We start from the raw sequence: 21,823 nt of genomic DNA on the forward strand, positions 1-21,823 counted from the left end.
CAATGCGCCTGCATCATGCTCTATGCACTGTTTAGTACACAAGGAGGCCCCACACAGTCAGAAAATAAAAGTAAGTTCATTTCCCTGGGATTATTGCAGTTACCCACAATGCTGTGCTGTAGCTCATCGCAGTCAACGGAGGCTAGTTAGAGATACTGAAAGAGTCTTTGTCTTTAAAACAATATAAGCTATATTCAATTGATCATAGGCTATGTTTTTTGTTTCGTTTTTTCTTTTTTTTAAGACTGGCCTAATTGATTTGTTGAAATGTATCTTTTAGGTCAGTTTCCTAAATTTACCACCCATATAATAGAAAGTCTGATTATTTCTGTCATTTTTTCATGGCAATTCTTCTAACTTTTAAATCATGGAATACGGTAAAAACGAAGCAAAATTCCTATACGAGTTCTTCCATCGACAACACGTGTGACAAAAATGGTGTAACTTTTTCAGGATCTTAGATTTTCAAGGAAAATCTAATGCACAAAGTGAAAACGGTGAAGTTGACTACCAATATCTTCTCATTGTTAAACTGTGTAATAAAGTTTCTAAGAAGGCTGGTATGGACACTCCAAGCAATGCAAATAGTTCTGTCCAAAGAAAGTGAATGGAGACTCTTTCTGCTTATTTAGTCTCACCTCCCACCCCCACCCTCCTATTGTGTGGTAGAGGAGGTTCCGTGGAGAAATGGAAAACTGTGCTGTGTAGACGCCAAGAGGCTTTGCCAGCTCTCCAATTTTTATTCTCAAATTTTTGCAAATATCCCTAGGCCTTTGTTAAAGTGCAGAGCTGATTAAAAGCTGTTTTCTGACAGAGTAATTTTCTACATGTAGACATAGTTTATAAACTGCGATTGCTTCTAAAAAAAAAATTGAGTTAGCCAAAAATTATGTAAAATATACAGGGTAATTTCTTTTCAAAATGAACATATGTTTTACCAAAATTTTAAAATAATTTACCAAAATTATGTATTTAGAAAGAATGAATTATAGAATTATATGAATAATTTAATTAAGCCAATATGGCTAAATATTACATTACAAGCTTTTTGGTTATTTCAAGGATTTTTAATTCTACTTGATATAGTCTTAAAAATTTAGATATATTTTAAAGAAAGGACAAAATTAATTGATAGCATAAACTTCACATAATTCATTAGCCAAAACACAATAGTCAAAAAATACCTAGTTACAATGAAATACTAACAACAGAATGATATTTATCATATTATCATTAACGAAGTTCCTTCTGACATACATTTTGAATCCATGTCCTTACCAGATGACGTAAGGTATAATCTGAAAATTAGTTTGACTTTCAGTTATTATGGGTGCTATTTTAAGTCATTATTTTTTCTATTTCTATTTGACTTATATTTTATTGTACAATACACTAATGTAAGAATATAAAAATGCTAATTTGTAATCTACCAGTTTTGTAGATGGTTATCTTCTCTCTTTATATAAAAAAATTTTTATTGGGACTTCCCATCGTGGCACAGCAGAAACGAATCCGACTAGGAACCATGATGGTGCTGGTTTGATCCCTGGCCTCGCTCAGTGAGTTAAGGATCCGGTGTTGCCCTGAGCTGTGTAGGTTGCAGACACAGCTCCAGTTGGCATTGCTGTGGCTGTGGTGTAGGCTGGCAACTGTAGCTCCGATTAGACCCCTAGCCTGGAAACCTCCATATGTCATGGTGTGGCCCTAAAGAGAGAAAAAAAAAAAATTTATTGGAGTATAGTTGACTGAAAACATTGTTTTGTTTTAATTACAAGACAAATGAACTTTTTAAAAAACAGATGAAATGATTTGTGTAAGGTATTGAAAATCAGTTAATTTCAGCACTAATGAAATGGGATTTTTTTTTCTTACCCCCAATAAGGCACCACTATGCATTACTGATTTTATATTACATATGTATCTGATTTAAAATATTTGATAATAAACCTACCTATAAAAGCATTTTAGGATTGTTGCTATCACCCCCAAACTTCAATCTTTTCTCTTTGCCTCTCAAAAAGCAGTGTGATTCTCAGACTCCTAATGGGAGGATCACAATATTTATTCAGATAATCACAGGACAGCTACCATCACCTGATATTTGTTTTTCAGATCTATAAATAAGAACTCACACCCACAAGTTTTGAATGGTAGATACAAAGCTGTATAATAAAGCAAGTCAGTAAGTTGATAATAGCACTACAGCAATAACAGCTGGAATGCAAAACAGCTAGAGGAAATCAAAACTTTACTTCTGTTATCTTGGTTCTTCCTTGCTCCCCCAAACTGAATGTCATCAGCAAAGGGGACTTCACTTGGTACCATCTTTCTGCATCATTTATAAAATCTCTAAATAGTATCAGCCTTGACAATGGTCACTGTACCATCACCTCATTTGCAGTTTATACCAGGAGTCTCCAACTGTCCTTCTTGTAATTTAAATTCATAACTTTACTCTATGAAAAGCCAACAATCTATTATGGCAGACCAGTTTTCTTTTTCTCATCAAAGGAACTGGGCTTATTGCTGAGAAGGAATGTGTTTTTATTGAGAATGTTCTTCCTCTTTTTATTCAGAGTTGATGAATAAGCTGTTTGCTAAAAGTGTTTAAAATAATAAACAGAAACAAAAGAAAAACAGAAACAAGTTTTCTGGATATATTTAACTTGATAAAATATCTCACTTGGAACCACTGACTCTTGAAAGCAGGGCTTGTCCCTAGGTGGAACTAGAAATGTGATTTTTTCTTCTTTTTTGTCTTTTTAGGGCCTCACCCACGGAATACGGAAGTTCCCAGGCTAGGGGTGGAATCAGAGCTGCAGCTGACAGCTTACGTCACAGCCACAGCAACATGGGATCCAAGCCACACCTGTGACCTACACCACAGCTCATGGCAACACCTGATCCTTAACCCACTGAGCAAGGTCAAGGATCAAAGCCACGTTCTCATGGGAAGTAGTGAAGTTTGTTACCACTAAGCCATGATGGGAACTCCTGGAAAGCTGATTTTGATTTGGGGATTTAATTTTCTTAGCTCCAGTCTACTTTTGCTGCTTTCAAATACACACGAAAGTGAAGGATGTTCTCGTGTTCTCACTTTCAGCTGCCACTTTTCCCTATTTGCATCCTCTTCACTTCAGTGGGCGGACCCACATAGAGAGAGTCACATATAGGACTCAAGTTAGCCACCTAGAATCTTAAAATTGTCTTACATTGAATCAGAATTTTTCTGTAAATTTTCTTCTTGTGGGCTCCAGTTTTAAAGAACTAGTTCTAAAGAAGCTAATTTGAACAGATCCTCTAGATAGTAATGCTTCCATATCCTTATTACTATTTTTTTTTTTTTTAATTTCATGGTCGCACCCATAACAGATGGAAGTCCCCAGGCCAGGGACTGAATCTGAGATGCAGCTATGACCTATACCACAGTGTGGCAATGCTGAATCCTTTAACCACTGAGCTTGCAGAGATTGAACCTGAACCTCCTGAGTGCACAGCCACTGAGGTCAGATTCTTTTTTTTTTATGACTTTTATTTTTTCCATTATAGTTGATTTACAGTGTTCTGTCAATTTCTATTGTACAGAAAAGTGACCCAGTCATACATATATATACATATTCTTTTTCCCACAAATTTTTTCCTCTCTCTCTCTCTCTTTTTTTTTTTTTATGGTGCCCTCCTCACTTTTTATCTCACTGAGAAAACAGTAAAAATCAAGGGAGAAATCCCCTACCCTTCTTGACCTGCTTTTTCATTCTCTCCAGGACTCCCCTCTGCGGCTTCTTTTCTTCTCTCATGGCCGCTCATATTTCACTCTCCTGTTGGTAATTTTTCCTCTTCCCAACCTTTAGTGTGTCAGTTTGGGCTGCTGTAACAACAGTCCCGAAATTGGGCGGCTGAAGCAATAAACATTTATTTCTCATAGTTCGAGAGGCTGGGGAGTGCACGATCAGGGCGCCATCAGGGTTGGTTCTTGGTGAAACCTTCCTGGCCATTTGCTGGTGGTCTCCTACATGGCAGAGAGCAGTGAGAGAAGCAAGCTCTCTCACGTTTCTTCTCGAAACAGCACTAATCCCTTCAGGAGGGCTCTACTCATGTGACCTAAGTACCTCCCAGAGACCCCATCTCCAAACGCCGTCACACCGGGGCGTGGGGGGAAGGGACACAGAGCCCATACTTGTGCTCTGAGGATTATCCTTATGCCTCCTTTCCCTTGTCTTCACTCTCACACTCTGAGTCACCTCGTCTAGTGCCATGACTCTAAATATCATTCACATACTAATCCTCCAAGATTATACCTCCATCGAGATACGCCCCCCCCCCCTTCTCTGCACCTGCCAAGGTTCTTGGGCCAGGGTCTGAACCAGTGCCCAAGCAGCTACCCAAGCTGCTGCAGTGACAACACTGGATCCTTTACCTGCTGTGCCAGAAGAGAACTCCATTTGGAAACCTTTTTTGAATTTCATATATATCCCAACAGCCTACATGATATTTCTGCACAGATGTCCAACAAGCATCTGAAACTTAACACATTCAACATGAACTCTCCATTTTCCTCCCCCATCATACTTCTTCCTCAGTTTTCCTCACCTGTGTAAATAAAAAACTACATTCTTCTGTTTCATTAGTCCAAAATCTAGCAGCCCAGAATGACCTCTTATTCACACCCTATATGCACCCCCATCAGTAAATTCTGCCAGCCCTACAGTCACACTCCAACTGCTAAAGCAGCCATCATCATCTGTCACCTTGTCTCTGGCATGAGCCTCCCAGCTGGTCTTCCTGCAACTATCCTTGCCCCTCTCCGCCTTCTCCACACAGCAGTCAATGCGATGCTTTGAAAAATGAAGTTATATCAAATCTTGCATGTTCACCATCAAGACCCTCCAATGTCATACCACCTCTCTCAGAGTAAAATCGAAGTCCCTTCTGAGGTTTACAAGTCTTGCATAGTCTTGCCCTACGTCATTAGCTTGCTGGTTCTTCTCATCACTCTCCCTCTTGCTTCCTCTGCTTCAGCCACACGGGCGTCCTTGCTCTTCCTCAAACCCTCCAAGCATGTTCATGCCTCTGAGCCTTTGTACTTGCTGTTTTCTCTGGCTGAAATGCGCTTCACCCAGACATCTGCATGGCTGTCTGCCTCACTTCCTTCACGTCTTGGTCAAAAGTCATCAGAGGGACCTTGTCTGACTACCCTGCATGAATAACATCTACTCCTGTCTCTTTCTACCCATCTTAATTCACTTTATTATTCTTTCTTGGCACTTATCATCATCTGACACATTATAGGTTTATTTGTCTATTTGTTCAGTATCAATCTCCACTCTACCTCCCAGCTGCAATCTGCAGAAGAACAGGAACTTTGTTTTGTATACTCTTATATCACTAAAATAATCACTCGGCACATAGCGGGTACTGCATAAACATTTGTTGAATGAATAAATGAATTCTCTTATTACCCAGGTTACAACTAGCCAGGCCTTGGCTGGGTTTATTAATTAATTTTACTTATTAAGAATAACTATCTATAATAAACACCTTAGTGCAATCCTCCTAAATATAGGGCTTTTATATCCAACCAATATTCTGTGAGGGGTCTTCAACTGGGAGTGTGCATAAAGGTGTCACTTTAGGATAATTGGTACTGCAGATATAATTATATCTAAAATTACTAAGACCGTAAAGTCAGGATATTCAATTGATTGAAATTGCCTCTTATGCTGGACTATGTGTGTATCAAAAGTAAATTGTGTTTAAAATACTTCTCTCTCCTCACATAAGGAGCAGGAAGCAGTTTGGAAGCCAGAAGAGGCCAGATGCACATCTCAACCCACCGTGCTTCTTTCCTATCATCTTATTTGTGCAGGTTCTTGAACACCTGATGAGGGCCAATAAGGGGGAGCACAGCACCTAAGAGGAGGGGCGCTGGGGCCAGGCTATGTTGGTTCAAATCCAGGCTCTGACACTTGTTAGCTTTGGATCTTTGAGTAAGTGACTTAACCTCTCGGAGTTTCTTTATCTGGGTTAAGATTCTCTGCCTCCAGGGTTGTCCTGAGGATTTTACGTGTTAATTCATGTAAAGTACTTACAGGATTGGCATGTAGAAAGTGCATGTTAGCCATGATTTTTACCAATATTCCTCCTGATAAAACAGCTGTCACTTCTGAGAGTTTTACTGACCTTGTTCTTGGGTGCCTGGCCCAGGATTTACTCCACAATACTTTGTGTCCAGTTGGTACAGCCACCACACCCTTGGAGTCTTTGCTACTAGGGCTGTAATATGCTCTGCCCTTCCCCTTCCTTTCTTCTTTTCTCCATTGTTCCCTCCCTCCCTCCTGCCCTCTCCTGAAGTTGGATTCTTAAGCCACTGCACCATGGAAGGAACTACTGTTCTTATTCATGTATGTGTTGATTCCTTGGCATTCACTGAGCATTCTCTGAAAGTAATCACTGTGCAGAGCTAACGTTCTACCTACCAAGATGCTCTGTTTGGTATTTCAGCTCCTGACATCAACTTACCATCTGCACCTGTTTCGTTAACATCACATCCATGTTCATCTGGGGATGCCTGGTTTCTGATCTGGCTACCTGTCCTGCTCTTGAAGGTGATAAATGAATCCATTCTGAGCCTCCCATTGTCTGTTTCATGGCATTTCTCTGACCTTGGATAAATGGATGCAGGTCTGCAATGAAGTACCCCTGGTTCCACAATCCCAACTCTTCTTAGTCCCTGATATTTCTCCAAGCTGGAGCCACCCCACAAACACTCTTCATCCCCTAAGCACCCTTTCCATTGCCCTATCTGAGGACTCAGCGTTCTAGCTCCCTGCTCAGGACTAATGCACGATGAAGATGAGCATCCAAATATGGATAATTGCAACATGATTAATTAGGTAGGGATGCATTTAGAAAAATATATGGTGATGATGACTGGAGAAGAATTAAGAGATAAAATTAGATAGGGAGGAAGAGACAGGTCTGAAGAATCAATCTGAGGAGGTTAAATTTTATTTAGTGGAAAATTGGAGAGTCTGGACACAGGAAGTGCATAATGAAAGTTTCATTAAATGTAACCATTGTGATAAGTTTGTATTACCCTCATTCTATAGGTGAGATTATTGAAGTTTAAGATTATGTGATATAACCAAAGTCAAACAGATAGGAGACTGCAGACCAAGAATTCACACATAGGACTGTCAGACACATCTGTCCATTCTTGGCCAAAGTTGAAGATTCAGGAAACATTCAAGGGTGGAGGTGGGGGATGGATGGGAGAAATGTTTTAAGGAGAAATGTACAGATTTAGTTGTTACAGACATACAGGCTAATAAGGAAAGAGGGATAAGTTAACAAATAATTCCATATTTTGAGACCGGGACAATGTATGGCTGACATAAATTAATGGGTAAATTAGCATCACAGAAGCGAAATCTGGCATGATAAAACAGTCTTGTACAATGTTCTTTTTTTAATTATTAAAAAGAATGATCCAAGACATCATGTTGATTAAACATGTTTACTGGATTCAAAGTAACTAATATTTATATGGCATCTTGTTTTAACAAAGTCTTTAATGTGAATTATCGTATTTGATTTCTCTGAACTTCATAAAATAGGTTCTACTTGTACAGAGGAAGAAATTAAGCTTTAGAGAGGAGATATAACTGCTATATGTTATACAGTGAGTGCATGATGAAGCTAGGGCATGAATTTATGTATTCTGGTTCCAAATCCTGGGTACCAGGAGGTTCTTAGGATGTGATAAATAGTCATAAGCACTTTTAACTTCCTTGAATCAAATGGAACACACATAAATCCCAAACTAAATAGAACTAGTTATCAATCTATTGAAGTGAAGCAAGGGAGATTTAGATAAGCTTAAGGCATGATTTCGAGTTCAGCAAGGATATAAGTACCTTGCTAAAGTAGAGGTGGAACCGCCTTATCTTCTGAAATGTGAATGAGGCAGATATTCCTCTGCCTCAGCAAGATTACCTCTGGCCCTTTTAAAGGCAGCGAAGGTGGTCTGATGAACTTGGAGATTCCATTCTGCATTCTAAATACATTTCATAAAAAAGCAAATTTAATCATAGTTCTCAAATCATATCTTCTTCATTAGAAAAAAATCTCTGATACCAAATAAAGTAGACAGTCTTACTCTAAAATGGACAAAGGTCTCTTTCCAATAGTTTTCATCTCTGATGTTGAATTTGAAGGTTTCCATGACCCTGCAAGTTTCCACTCTCTTATCAGCTCGTGTGCTATTTTTTTCTTTTTAATTTTGAGAATCCACAAAACCCTGCGAGACTTTTCCTGTAGCAAACCTGTAATGACGGGTGTCTATCACATACACAAACACAAATATGTGTGTGCACAGCCCTGCCACTCCAAAAGGACATCTTTAGGAAAACGACCATTGCTCCTTTAAGAGAAAACAATTTCCTTGAGAATCTCTATATGTGGTTTTCTGGTATAACAGCTGAGAAATTAAGATCATTTAAGAAAACAACAATAATAGTAGCACATTTTTTATTTAGCAATTATTATGCCTAATCATTGGTAGATATTATGTGTTGGGTGCATTTTTTTTTTAATTCTGGTAAAATGGAGAAAACAAGACATATATTTTGACAACCAAACCAATCAATTTTAGCAGAAAAATAAATTTTGGTAAGGCACTCTATACTTCAGAGACTAGTGGGATGAAACAAGAGTAAGACCAACATGCCAAAGTCTTTCATTGATTGTTCTGGCTGCTGGAAGTTGGAAGAGCGAATCATTTAGGATAGCAAACGGATGAAGCTTTAATTATAGTTGGGATTCTCATGTATTGAGCTGATGGAGGCAGCTAGAAAGAGAACACAGTCATCAGAGGAAGAGAACGAATCAGTACCGTTCTCATAACTTCTCAGTCACCCCACTTTTAGATAATCATTTGCTGCATCAAAAACGGCTTTTTTTAGGGGGGAAAATGCCTTTTAGAGGAAAATCAGTGTATAATGAGCTATGGAACAGGAAAACTGGATTTGGAGGCCCAGGAGACTGGGAAAAGAACCAAATCACCTGTTCCCAGCCAGAATTCCAGCAGCTTTCTAAGGCATTGGATTTTAAAGATCAGATTGCTCCAACATACGCAAGGGTTATACCTGCACTCTCTCTGCTCCTCACACAATCCTAAAACTTGAGAATATATCCCCATTTTATTTACCAGGAAATTGAGGAAGTCGTGTGGAAAATACACTCATGAAATAAAGTCACAGGAAATGGAAAGGAAGAATGGAGGCTCGTAACTTCGGAGTTTGTGAACAAGGCTCAGGGTTTGGTGGGCTCCACGGGAAGGCAGACGCAGGGAAGAAACGTGGTTTGTTCCAACCAAAGGAAACAGCTCGAATCGTTATGCCGCACACCTTAACTGCACACAGCACGGTCTGTCAGTTATATTTTAATAAAGCTGGAAGGAAAAATAAGTTGGAAAAGCAAATATCTCCCCACAGTCTTTCCCAGTGTATCTAGTCATACTTTTCTAATCACCTATCTATCTGTCCACAATAACCAAAATACATTTTTGATAGGGACAGTAACACCTTACTTTGTTTGATGTTAAAGATACCTATTATAATGTGGTGTGATATGGACAAATAGCTCTTACACCTTTTAAACGATATTATTGGATTTAAAAATTGCATTTTTTTCTCTTTTAAAAGATAATGAAAAGTAAACCTCATCAGTTAGGTAAAATGTTTAAATATACATATTTTATGTTGTCAGACTTTATATAGTGTTTTTTTTTTATTTCATGGGTTTCCTAAACTCATTAATACCTGAGTAATAATTGTTTACCCATGGTTTTAAATAATAGCCTATGAAGTCATTAAAATGGATATATAGCATCCCTTTTATGTGCTGTAATTTATTTAGGAAGATCTTTACAGTTTAATATGTAAATCTGTTTCAATAGTTGAATATTTTAAACAATATATGGCTTTTAAATTTTCCTTATAGTAAATATTAAAAATGGAATTTGAAAGAAAGTGTGCAATTTTTTTTCAGCCATGTCTGTGGCATGCAGAAATTCTCAGGCCAGGGATTGAACCTGAGCCCCAGCAGTGACCCAAGCCATAGTAGCGACAATGCCATATCCTTAACCCATTGAGCCACCAGGAAACTCTGAAAATGTACATATTTTAAAAATTTTGATACATTTTTCCTGGTTGTTCACCATAAAGAACCAATTTAAACCCTAAGGTACTAAGTATGGTAGGAAGTATTTTCCCCATCTTGTAAATAATTAATAATGCATTTTAATCCTCATCTTATAGGTAACATAAAATTTGACTATTGCTTTAACTTACATTTGTTGCTTACTTGCCTATGCTTCCCAATGATGTATTCTGTTAGTTAATATTGGGAGATATTTATAAATTAAATATTAATATGTAGGTTGCATACTACAAATGACCTATTCATCTTCTTTACCATGGAGAAAATTCATGCTATGTGGTCAGATTTCTTGCCCTTTTCCCCGCCTCTCTCTTTGCACGTGAACATCCATAGGCCTCCTTTCTGCCAACACCATATAGTCATTCACCTCTGCTTCATATCTGCGGTTCTGTGGTTGAATTCATCTGGATTTTGTTAGCGTACATGTTGTGAGGTAGGGGTTTAACTTTAGTTTCCTTTTCCACATGGTTAGAGCCAAGTGGCCCCAAACCATCTGCTAACCAATTTATCCTTCTTTCCCCTAATGCAAAATGTTATCTTCATCACACTACCTTCAAAAACACCTCAAGCATTTATCTGCCGTGCTTGTGGGCTGCTTTTCCGTGCCATCCATCCTTCTGTGTCATCCTGCAAACAGGCCTGACATCTTAACCATTGGGCAGGTTGGAAGACTTATGACTCAGGAAGTTTCCTAGGAGTGAGGTGGTGGGCAGCTTATGGACAGACTGAGAATTGATGATGGGAAGTACTGCAGGGGGTTTCACCTGCAAAGTGATAAGAAGTGAAAATCTCCAGGAAGCCCCAAAGCTCTCCTTTCCCTTGACTCAAACTGAAACACACAAACGAAAAAATCCATGGGAGGAAAGGCGTAACCGGAAAAAGGAAAAAAAAAAAAAAAGACAGGAACAAGAAATAGGGTTTATAGATTTTGCTCTCTCTTCCCTTCCTACAGTCTCCCGAGCTGAGGAAAGTTGGCAAGTGTCACTTTGGACTTTGGAGTAAGTGAGTGAAGTGAGAACACGGCGAGGAGACTGCCAGGCTGATGCGGGAGGCAGGCAGAGCCGCCCAGAGGCTGTCTCATGGATTTGGAAAAGAGTGCACTTCAAAGCCAGGAGCAAGATGGCTAAACTGGGAAACCCTCATTTGCTCAGTCATCCTTCAGCCATCAGGAAAGACTTCCCCGAAATCTCCATTACCGCCAGCGAAAAGGCAACTGTAGTGTTGCATGAACGTATGACGCACAAATACACGTTTCTAATTTGCTGTCTACAATCCATTTTTGCCAGGAATATTTGCTGATATTTGAAATGGAGAATTAAAGAAGTCTGGCGAAGCCGAGGGGGAGGCGGAGGGGGAGGGAGGAGGATGAACTGGGAGTGTGGGGTTAGTAGATGCACACTCTTGCATGTGAAGTGGATAAATGAGGAGATCCCGCTGTATAGCACAGGGAACTATATCCAGTCACTTTCGATAGAGCATGATGGAGGCTAATGTGAGAAAAAGAATGTGTGTGTGTGTGTGTGTGCGTGTGTTCATGTATGCATGTATATATCTGGGCCACTTTACTGTGCAGAAGAAATTGATAGAATATTGTAAATCAACTATGTATGATAGAAAAACTCTTAAAAATAAAAACAGAAACAGAAAAAAAAAGAAGTCTGGGGAGAGTACTTTATGTCTATGTAACAGATATTCTCACTCGCACCCTATATTACATTACAATGGACATGAAAATAATTGCCTGGGCTGTGTATGGCTGTGCTAACAAGGATACATTCATACGGGGCCTGTCCCCAGCCACCCAAAGTGGTCCATATACCAAAAGCCTAATAAGAAACAGTGACCACAACGTCAGTGTCCTTCCAGCTCCTGACATCTATTTCTTCAACAAATACTTAACGTTATGGGAATAAGTCCATGGCTGGGGTACTTGATGGGACAGTACCTTAGAACGCTGCTGCCCATCCAAACATAGACTGAAACTCTACACAAAAGGAGGAATGCAGAAATAATATTCTCTTTTAAAAGAGTCAGACCAGGGTTAGTGCGTCTCCGCCCCATAGGCTGAGGTCAATTAAATACAAATATTTCCACACAAAGACCATGAAAATATACACTTCTCAGCAAGACACAAATTTGAATTCGCAGAGAATTCAGAAAAAGGTGTTGAGGCCTCACCCAACCTTTCAAATACCTTCACAAGCAGAGGGCATTTTTATCATGTGGTTTTCAAGGCGGGGTGCAGAATGCCTGGTTTGGCGCCAAGGACCCCCTATAGCTACCCACAGAACAAGTGGTTGGCGGGAGCTGGCCACGGGGAGGAGGTAACATCTTCAGGAGGCCTGGAAACTTCGGAGGTGTGTACAGCAGCAGGGCAGGACTGGCCCCAGACCTCCTTGCAAAGCAGACTCTGAGGATGAGCTGCTTGATCTGGAGCAAATTACCTCTGCTCTCCAAGCGCTCACAGGCTTAATGCTATCTCAGCACTGTTAGCCAGCTGCCTTTGGAATCATTAAGAACTGACTTCAATTTTCTCTCACTTAATCACAGCCATCTTTTATTTTCGTTTTTTAAAAGTTTTATTGCAGTCTAGGTGATTTACAAGGCTGTGAGAATTTCTGCTGTACAAAAAGTTGTAATTGTTTTTAATGGTTTAAATAGGACTGGTACTCTTTCTGTAATCAGAAAGATCGCTTGGCCTTTTATCTCGTTTGGTGTGATGGAGGTGGACCTGACAAATAAAGCTGAAAGGTATTTAAAGTGCAGCCTGTGATGATTTGCTCTTTTGCTCCATGTTTACCTGTGAAGGGACTCCCCCCACTGAATGAATTAACGCATCTACCACCTCACATTTTTCCTTTTTTTTTTTTTTTTTTTGGTGAGGAGATTTAAGTTCTTACTCTCTTAGAAAATTTCTCGTTTTAATTACTTATTTATTTTTATATAGCAATTTTTATTTTTTTCCATCATAGCTGGTTTTCAGTGTTCTGTCAATTTTCTGCTGTACAGCACGGTGACCCAGTTACACACACATGTATACCTTCTTTTATCTCACATGATCATGCTCCATCATACATGACCAGACATAGTTCCCAGTGCTACCCAGCAGGATCTCATTGCTAATCCAGAAAATTTCAACTACAGAATTCAGTGTTATTAACCACAGCCACCATGGTAGACATTCACTCAGCCTTTATTCATCTTATAGCTGAAAGATTGGACCCTTTTGCCAAACTCTCTCTACTTCTCCCACTCCTAGGCAGCTACTTTCCCTTCCTACTTTTCTCATTCCTTCCTAAAGTTCAACTTTTTTTTAAAGGTTCCACAGATAAGTGATAGCTTCCAATATTTCTTTTTCTCTCTGACTCATTTCACTTAGCATAATGCCCTCCAGTTTCATTCATGTTGTTGCAAATGACAGAATTTCCTTCTTTTAAAAGGTTGAATAATATTCCATTGTGTTATCGTGTGTGTATATATACATAATATTCCATTGAATAATATTCCATTGATATATACATATCACTTTTTTTTTGTCTTTTTGCCTTTTCTAGGGCTGCTGCCATGGCATATGGAGATTCCCAGGCTAGGGGTCAAGCTAGAGCTGTAGCTGTTGGCCTATGACCCAGCCACAGTAACCTGGGATCCAAGCCTGTCTGCAACCTATACCACAGTTCATGGCAACGCCAGTTCCTTAACCCACTGAGCAAGGCCAGGGATTGAACTTGAATCCTCATGGATGCTAGTCAGATTCATTTCCACTGAGCTACACCAAGAACTCCTTTGCTGTTTATTTTTATGAGTTCCTTGCATAGTTCAGTTATCAATCCCTTATCAAATATGAATATTCTGATTCAAGCTATTATAAAATGTTATTCCATTTAATATATTTTTTAGGTTCACCTAATAGATGTTGGCTATCTAGCACACGAAAACAGGTGCTACAGGATAGATAAACAATTTTCTTAAGATGGAGTCATTAACATGAGCAACAAATCAGTGGCAAGTATATCAATTATCCTAAGATGTGTATTCCGTTGACTGATTTTATTGGAACAAATCTGCTGGAATAAGACCTTTGTTCTTAAGTACTGATTTGATGAATTAAACACCATAAAGAGATAAGCACACATGTTATTTTTCTGTTTTTTCCAGCCCACTAGTTTAATAGAATTGCCATCTAATTCCATGAGAATAAAGCATGTGTGAACAACACATTTTAATTATTCCATAGACAACTGCCCACTAAAAATGAGGAGTGTATATGTTCTAGTCCGATGCTACTCAAAATGTGGACGCTGAGCCATTGTCATCAGCTTCCGTGGAAAACTCGGGGATAGAATTTACGTCTCACCCAAGCACAACTAATTTAAAACCTATATTTCAATAGGATTTCCAAGTGAAGAATTCAGACTTTGAGGACAGTCTGCGAAGAAATATAAGAGAGAACTAGGGGTGGGGAAGAGAATGTACAAGGAGCCTGGAGGATGGTGAGCTATGCGGTTCTGCCAGGGCAGCAAGAAAGTCTCCGAGGTGTGTCTAGGGGGCTATTTATTTAAACTCATTTCCTGGGGGTCCTAAATATAATGATACAAACAGATCATTGGAACTCAACAGACTGTCCAGATACAGACTTACACATCTATGGACAACTAGTTTTCAACAAAAGCACAGAGCAATTGAGTGGAGAAAAGATAGTCTTTTAACTAAATGCTATTAGAAAATTATAAATCTATTAGCCAAAAAAAAATCTATCAATAACTCACACTTTATAGACAAGTTAATTAAAAATGGATTATAACCTTAAATAGAAAACCTAAAACTATAAATCTTCTAGAAGAAAACATTCGAGAAATGCCTTTGTGAATGTGGATTAGCAAACCTTTCTTAGATACTGCACCAAGGAAAAGGGATACAGTAGAGTGTGAACTGAACTTCATCAAAATTAAAAATGTCTGACATCTAAAGATACTATGAAGAGGATATCCAGGAAAGCCACAGACTGGGAGAACATATTTCTTAATCACATAACTGACAAATGGCTTATACTCGTATATAAAGAGTTATCAACACTCAATACTAAGAAAATAATCCAATGAAAATGGGCAAAAGATTTCAAGAGAGTCATCACCAAATAAGATATGTGGATGGCAAACAAAAGCATGGAAAGATGCTGGCCCTCATTAGCCTCCCAAACCCAAATTAAAACCACAAGGTGATCACACTACACTTATTTGAGAACGATTAAAATTGTTTGATGACCATACCAAATGCTGGGAGAGATATGGAGAGACTGGAACTCTCTTATACGGGCAGTGGAAATAAAAAATCATACAAATACTTTGGAAAACAGGTTAGTAGTTTCTGAATGATTCAGTCATTTCATTCCTCAGAATTTATCAGAAATAAATAAACATAGCAAATGCATATATTCTTGCAAAGACTTATACTTCTTGTGTATAAAATTCTACTTAGCAATTTGGTTTGAAATAGTCCCCAAAGTGGAAACATCCCAAATCTTCATCATGATATGAATGAGTTAACAAACTATGATAACTATTCAGTAATAAAAATAATGAACCAGTGATACATGCTACTACATGAACAGATCTCAAAATAATTATTCTGGATGAAAGAAGTCAGTTCCTCAGCCTCAACCCCACCAAGAAGAATGGAGGAGCGAGGATCCAGAGAGACAGAGCAATAAGGAAGAATTGCAAAAAGTCAGGAGGAATTTTGAGGGGAATGATCGAAATGTTCATTATCTTAATTAGGGTGGCATCTCATGAACTCATATGTACAAACACACACCTACAAATATCAAATCATACATTTTAAATATGCACTGTTTGTTATATCTCGATCTGTTAAACAAAGATAAAAGCAAGTATTGGACTTTGTTCTGCAGGACTTTTTTTTTTTCCAGTGGATCAGCTCCACGTCTCCCAGTTGAAGCCTACTGCATCATCCTCTGTGTGTTCATTATATGCTGAACTCACCGGAACATGTTGAACCACCTTGTAATTATTTGCTCGCATCTGTCTACGCCCATTAGGGTAAAACTCTTGAAATTCACAGGCCAAATTCTGAGCCTGCCATGGAGATGTTCAGTGGATGGTGAGTGAATGAGTCATCCGTGACCCTGGCATGAAAGACGAATGTGGCTCCAGGATAGACACACAGAAAAAGGAAAAACAGACTCGCATTTGCTCCTTGCTGGTTGCGGAGTCTCAAACTAAATGGTGTTTGACTTTGCTAACTGATGAGTAAAGAACAGGGCAAGTACTCTTGCAAATATTTAAATTCCAAGTGCAAATACCAGTGGGCTAGACGAACTCTCTAGGCCAGCGTGAGGGAACTTAACTAATGTAACAGGAGGTAATTAGAAAAGTAAACATTTTGGCAAAGTCTAAGGAAATATTCCAGAAAGATGAGCTTCTAAGGTCAAGGGCAGGAAACGTTGACTTGTATGTTTGAACCAATGTGAATAAAATTTAAAATGTCCTTCCTAAGAAAACATTGCTAGGCTAAGCAAATGCCCTGAATCGTTCCAAAAGCCTTTGCAATTGTGGAAATGATCATTTTAATCACAATCATATACATTTCTATTCTATGTAAATTAATTCGAATCACTGTTGAGTCTATGTAAAAAAATAAGCATACGAGCAATTGTAATTTCTATTTAATTTCTCAAGTCAATTTCATATTAAACTGATAACTGAAAATGTTATATTTTCTTTATGTTTATATCCTTTTTTTGGTCCTTAATTACAGTATATTACTTTAAAATTAATCTGACATAAGTTCTATATAATCAGATGCTAGCAGTATATTTAAAACAATATAAATATCCCATACTCCGGACCATAAAAGATTACCCTTGGAAGTAGTTAAAAGTCTGAATTTGCTGAACTATGTACCATAAATTAAAAGTCACACAATGATATGTGTTGTGTTGTTGTTGTTGTTGTTTTGGCTGTGCTTGGGCCATGTGGAAGTTCCTGGGCCAGAGATGGAACCCGTGCCACTGCAGTGACCCAAGCTGCTGCAGTGATAACACTGGCTCCTTAACCCAGTGCACCACAAGAGAACCCCATATGTTTAAAATAATTAAAGTCAACAAAATATTTCCAAGATAATTTGTTAAGGATTTACTTTATGTATTATTTTCCTTGAAAAACCACAGGAACTGATAAAACTACAAAATTAATGCCTTCTAGGAACTTAGGTTCCGGGCTTCCATGTTCCAGATATGGAATATCTATTCTACATCTCTCAGACTTTGTTTCACAGTGTTCCCCCTGTAATCTGCATTAGGACCTCAGTTCAGAAGATTTCATTTCATTATAAAGTGAGTCCCCTTGATCCAGTGAGCTTTGGCTTCCATCTTCACCGACATTGAATTTGAACTGACCAGTGCAGCTCCGTAGTCATTCCTCATTTCACTCCCTCAGAATCCCTACGCGCACTTGGAAATCAGAAAACCTTCCATTCTTGTATTAGTTTGCCAGGACGGCCATAGCAAAGTGCCGCAGCCTGGGCGGCTTATACACAGCAATGTATCGTCTCCCAGTCTGGAGGCTAGAAGTCTGGAAAATAGGTGTCAGCAGTGGTGGTGGTGGTGGATGTGGTTTCTTCTGAGGCCCCCCCTCCTTGGCTTGAAAATGTCCGTTTTCTCTCTGGGTCTTCACATGGTCTTTCTTCCATCCGTGTCTGTGTCTCATCTCTTCTTCTAATAAGGACACCAGACAACGCCAGATCGTTAACCCACTGAGCAAGGGCAGGGATCGAACCCGCAACCTCATGGTTCCTAGTCAGATTCATTAACCACTGCGCCATGACGGGAACTCCTTAAAGATCCTATTTCTAAATACAGTCACATTCTGAGATATTGGGGGTTAGGACTTCAATATATAAATTGTGAGGGGCATAATTCTATCACTATTCCTAGATAATTCGCTTCAACGTTCAACTTACTTTGTTGCTACCCACAACTCCCAATGTTTTTTTGCAAATAGCTCTTCCACCTATCAATTTTCCACGATGAAATTATTCTTGAATTCCCTCTTTACATTCATACTTTCAGGTGGATCTACATTCAACAAGTTCAGACTTCAGACTTTTCACCTCTATAGAGAAGATTCTTTTTGTCTCTCTCTTTTTTTAGGGCCACATCCACAGCATATGGAGGTTCCCAGACGAGGGGTTAAATCTGAGCTGTAGCCGCTGGCCTGTGCCTCAGCTATAGCAACACGGGATCTGAGCCACATCCACAAACTTCACCACAGCTCACCTCATGGATAGTCAGATTCATTTCCTCTGAGCCATGATGGGAACGCCACATAAAGGAGATTGATCCTTTGTTTCATTCTGTATGTTTAACCACAGGCTACGGAACCTACTGAAGCTGGTTTAAGAAGAAGGAAATTTATTAAGGAATATGAGAAAGCTCAGAGAATCACTGGCAGGGATGTAGAAATCGGTTGTAGTATATAACTTATAGCAATGAGTCCAGCACGGTTAGCCAACTAGACTGAAGGCACAACTCTGTGGCTGCTGACATCCAAATTGCTGAGTCTGCAGCCACCAGTCCTGAGCATGGGTAACCTACACTCTAGTCTTTCAAGTTCCTTCTTAGAAATCCAGCTCATGTGGTTATTTCCCCAAGGGGGCTCCTGGGATACTGTTGACATTCTGGTTCCTGATCTAAGAATTTGTGTACGGGTCATTAAATTCATAGAGATGTTCACTTGTCCATGTGTCTGTCTGTGTACATGCACACACGAGCACATCATAATAAACTCTGTTTCCAGAAGTTTAGGGTCAGCAAAAAATGAGAGCATATCCAAAAACACTTCCTTCAACTAGCCACAAAATAAAGATCATGAATTTATCTTACAAAGTATTTCTAAAAACATTATTTTAGTCCTCAGCTCTCATTATTTTGACATCCACATTTTACGGAAAATCGAAATATAAACTGACTCCCATAGATATCTCCCAGATATCATAATGTACATTCATTGCAAAGAACCATCATTCCCCCATTGACCTGGTTGATGGAAATATATTGTCTAATGAAACTGTGACCTCATCACTCTCTTGCTGAAACTCCTTCACATGTTACATTAAAACCAACTTTTACTGTCACTGTTTCCCTTCCAGTTTTTTACAAGATGCTGTCTCTGGGCAAGGGGTAGGGGAGAGGGGGTGCTATGCTCATTCAGAATCAATCCCTGGGACAAAGATTTGAGGCTAAGGTGTTTGTTTGGGAGGAGACTTTAGGGAAAACCAGTACCGAAATGGGAAAAGAACCAAATATAGAAGCATTCATGATATGCTTCCAACTCAGGGCAACTGGGATGGCCTTCTGTTGGGACTCAGGAGAGACAACACGACAGACTTCAGGGCCATCTCACCTGAAGGCTCAGAATGCTGGGCTGTAATCCACTGCTTCCTTCTGTCCTTGGATGAGGACCACTCCTAGGGATGCCAGCCCTTCTGTGCTCCAGGGATGCCAGCCCTTCTGTGCTCCTGGCTGCTTTGTGGCGGTCATCATTGATTGCACAGCCAGAGTAACTCCAAGAAGAGCTGCAAATGTCTTCAACAATAAATGATCTTCAGGTCCTGGAACAGTCTTGAGGGCCACTGGGTTTTGGGTTTTGGGGGTGGGGCAGTATAGGAAGGGGGCCCCCTCGACTTAGCTATTGGGGCATTCTGAGCACAAGAGCGGTGCCTTCGTCCACTCAGGCTGCTGTAACAAAGTATCACAAACTGGATGCCTTATAAACAACAGAAATTCACTTCTCATAATTCTGGAGGCTGAAGTTTGAGATCAGGGCATCGTCATGGTCTGGTGAGGGCCCTCGTCTGTCCCAGACTTCTTACACCTCACATGCTGGAAGGGGTGAGACAACTCTGGGACTTCAAAGTATGAAATGGGGGGAACACAAATGTTCAAACTACAGCAGGTAGCATGAACTGACCAGCACTTTTACAGATCACTCTAGCTACTAGGTTGAAAACTCCAGGTGGGCAGGACATGGTGCTGAGAGTAGAAAAAATGAGATCGTTAACGTACCATGGCCATCATCCTGCCAGCGTAGCACGGGCTTGAATTGATGCAGTCATGATGATGAGAAGTGGGAATTATGGAAGATGGATGTGTGATGAATGGAAACCAATGGGACTTGTTTATGAACCCATCATTGAATTAAGGAAAAAGAAAACGAATAAAAGAAACATTGAAGATGTCTCCAAGGGGTTTTAACCCTAGGAAATAGAAGAATGGAAGTGCCATTTTCAGGGACGTGAAAGATTTTAGGATGAGATTTTTTAAGGGAAAATGAAGTTTGGAAACTAAGAATCTCGATCCTTGAAATATCCATAAAAAGTAGATATCATTATTTCCACCATGTAGATGAGGACGCTGTTTTCAGCAACACTGAGACTTAGCTGGGTGATCTCGGTTATATTAGTGCTGTCAAGAAAGAGCAATCATGCCCATTTATAGGGTGTTGAAGAGTAAAACTGAGAATACATGTTAACTGCCTGGTACACAATATTAGGTGCCCAATAAATAATGGTAACCTTACATCTAGCAGTTCTGCCATATCTTATACTTGAATCTATAGTTAGATCTTATGTTCAACCTTATTCAAACTTTTTCTTTATGTTTTTTTGAAGTACAGTTGATTTACAATTTATCGAAGTAGAGTTAATTTGTGATCATTTCTTCTGTAGAGCAAAATGATGCAGTTCTACATATACACATATACATTTTTTAAAATTTCTTTCCCGATATAGGTTATGAGAGAATATTGAGAAGTTCCTGTGCTATACACTAGGTACCCACTGACCACCCATTTCACATGTAATCGTGTGCATATGCCAGTCCCTAACCCCCGATCCATCCTTCCCACTCCACTTTCCCCTCTAGTAACCGTAAGTTTGTTTTCGAACTCTGGGAGTATGTTTCTGTTTTGTAAATATGTTCATTAGTATCATGTGTTTAGATTCCATACATCTGATATTAGGTGATTTTTGCCTTTCTCTGTTTTACTTATTTCACTTACTATGATAATCTTTAGGTTCCTCCATGTTGCTGCAAATGGCGTTATTTTGTTATGCTTCATGGCTGAGCAATATTTCACTGGTGTATGTATGTGTGTGTGTATTAAAGAAGTCATAAATAAGGAAACTACTTCATTCTCCACTTTATTATTTTGGGTTTTTAAGCACTAACAGTTAAGTTTATTACCAAACACCTTTACTAGCTGAGGGCAGAGGCAATGAATTTGAAGCCTCTGGATAATTGTAATTGTTTTATTCATGTGTGTCTAGATAATAGGTTGATATTTAGGAATGCCCTAAGACTTTTAAAGTTTACTGTGGAAATTATAAAAAAATAAAGCCAGCTATATTTTAACATTATGATTTGAAACATAAACTGGTGTCTTTGAACATCAGATACCTATGATGAAATTAATTATAGAGTATGCTGTATCTCAAACACAAGGATAAGTATAATTATATAAATTATACATACACCATGAAGAATGAATATTGACTTCTAGAAATCATGCATTTTCAAAAAAGTCCA

Source organism: Phacochoerus africanus, chromosome 13 (genome assembly GCF_016906955.1).
Source record: "Phacochoerus africanus isolate WHEZ1 chromosome 13, ROS_Pafr_v1, whole genome shotgun sequence".
NCBI classification, from domain to species: Eukaryota; Metazoa; Chordata; class Mammalia; order Artiodactyla; family Suidae; genus Phacochoerus; species Phacochoerus africanus.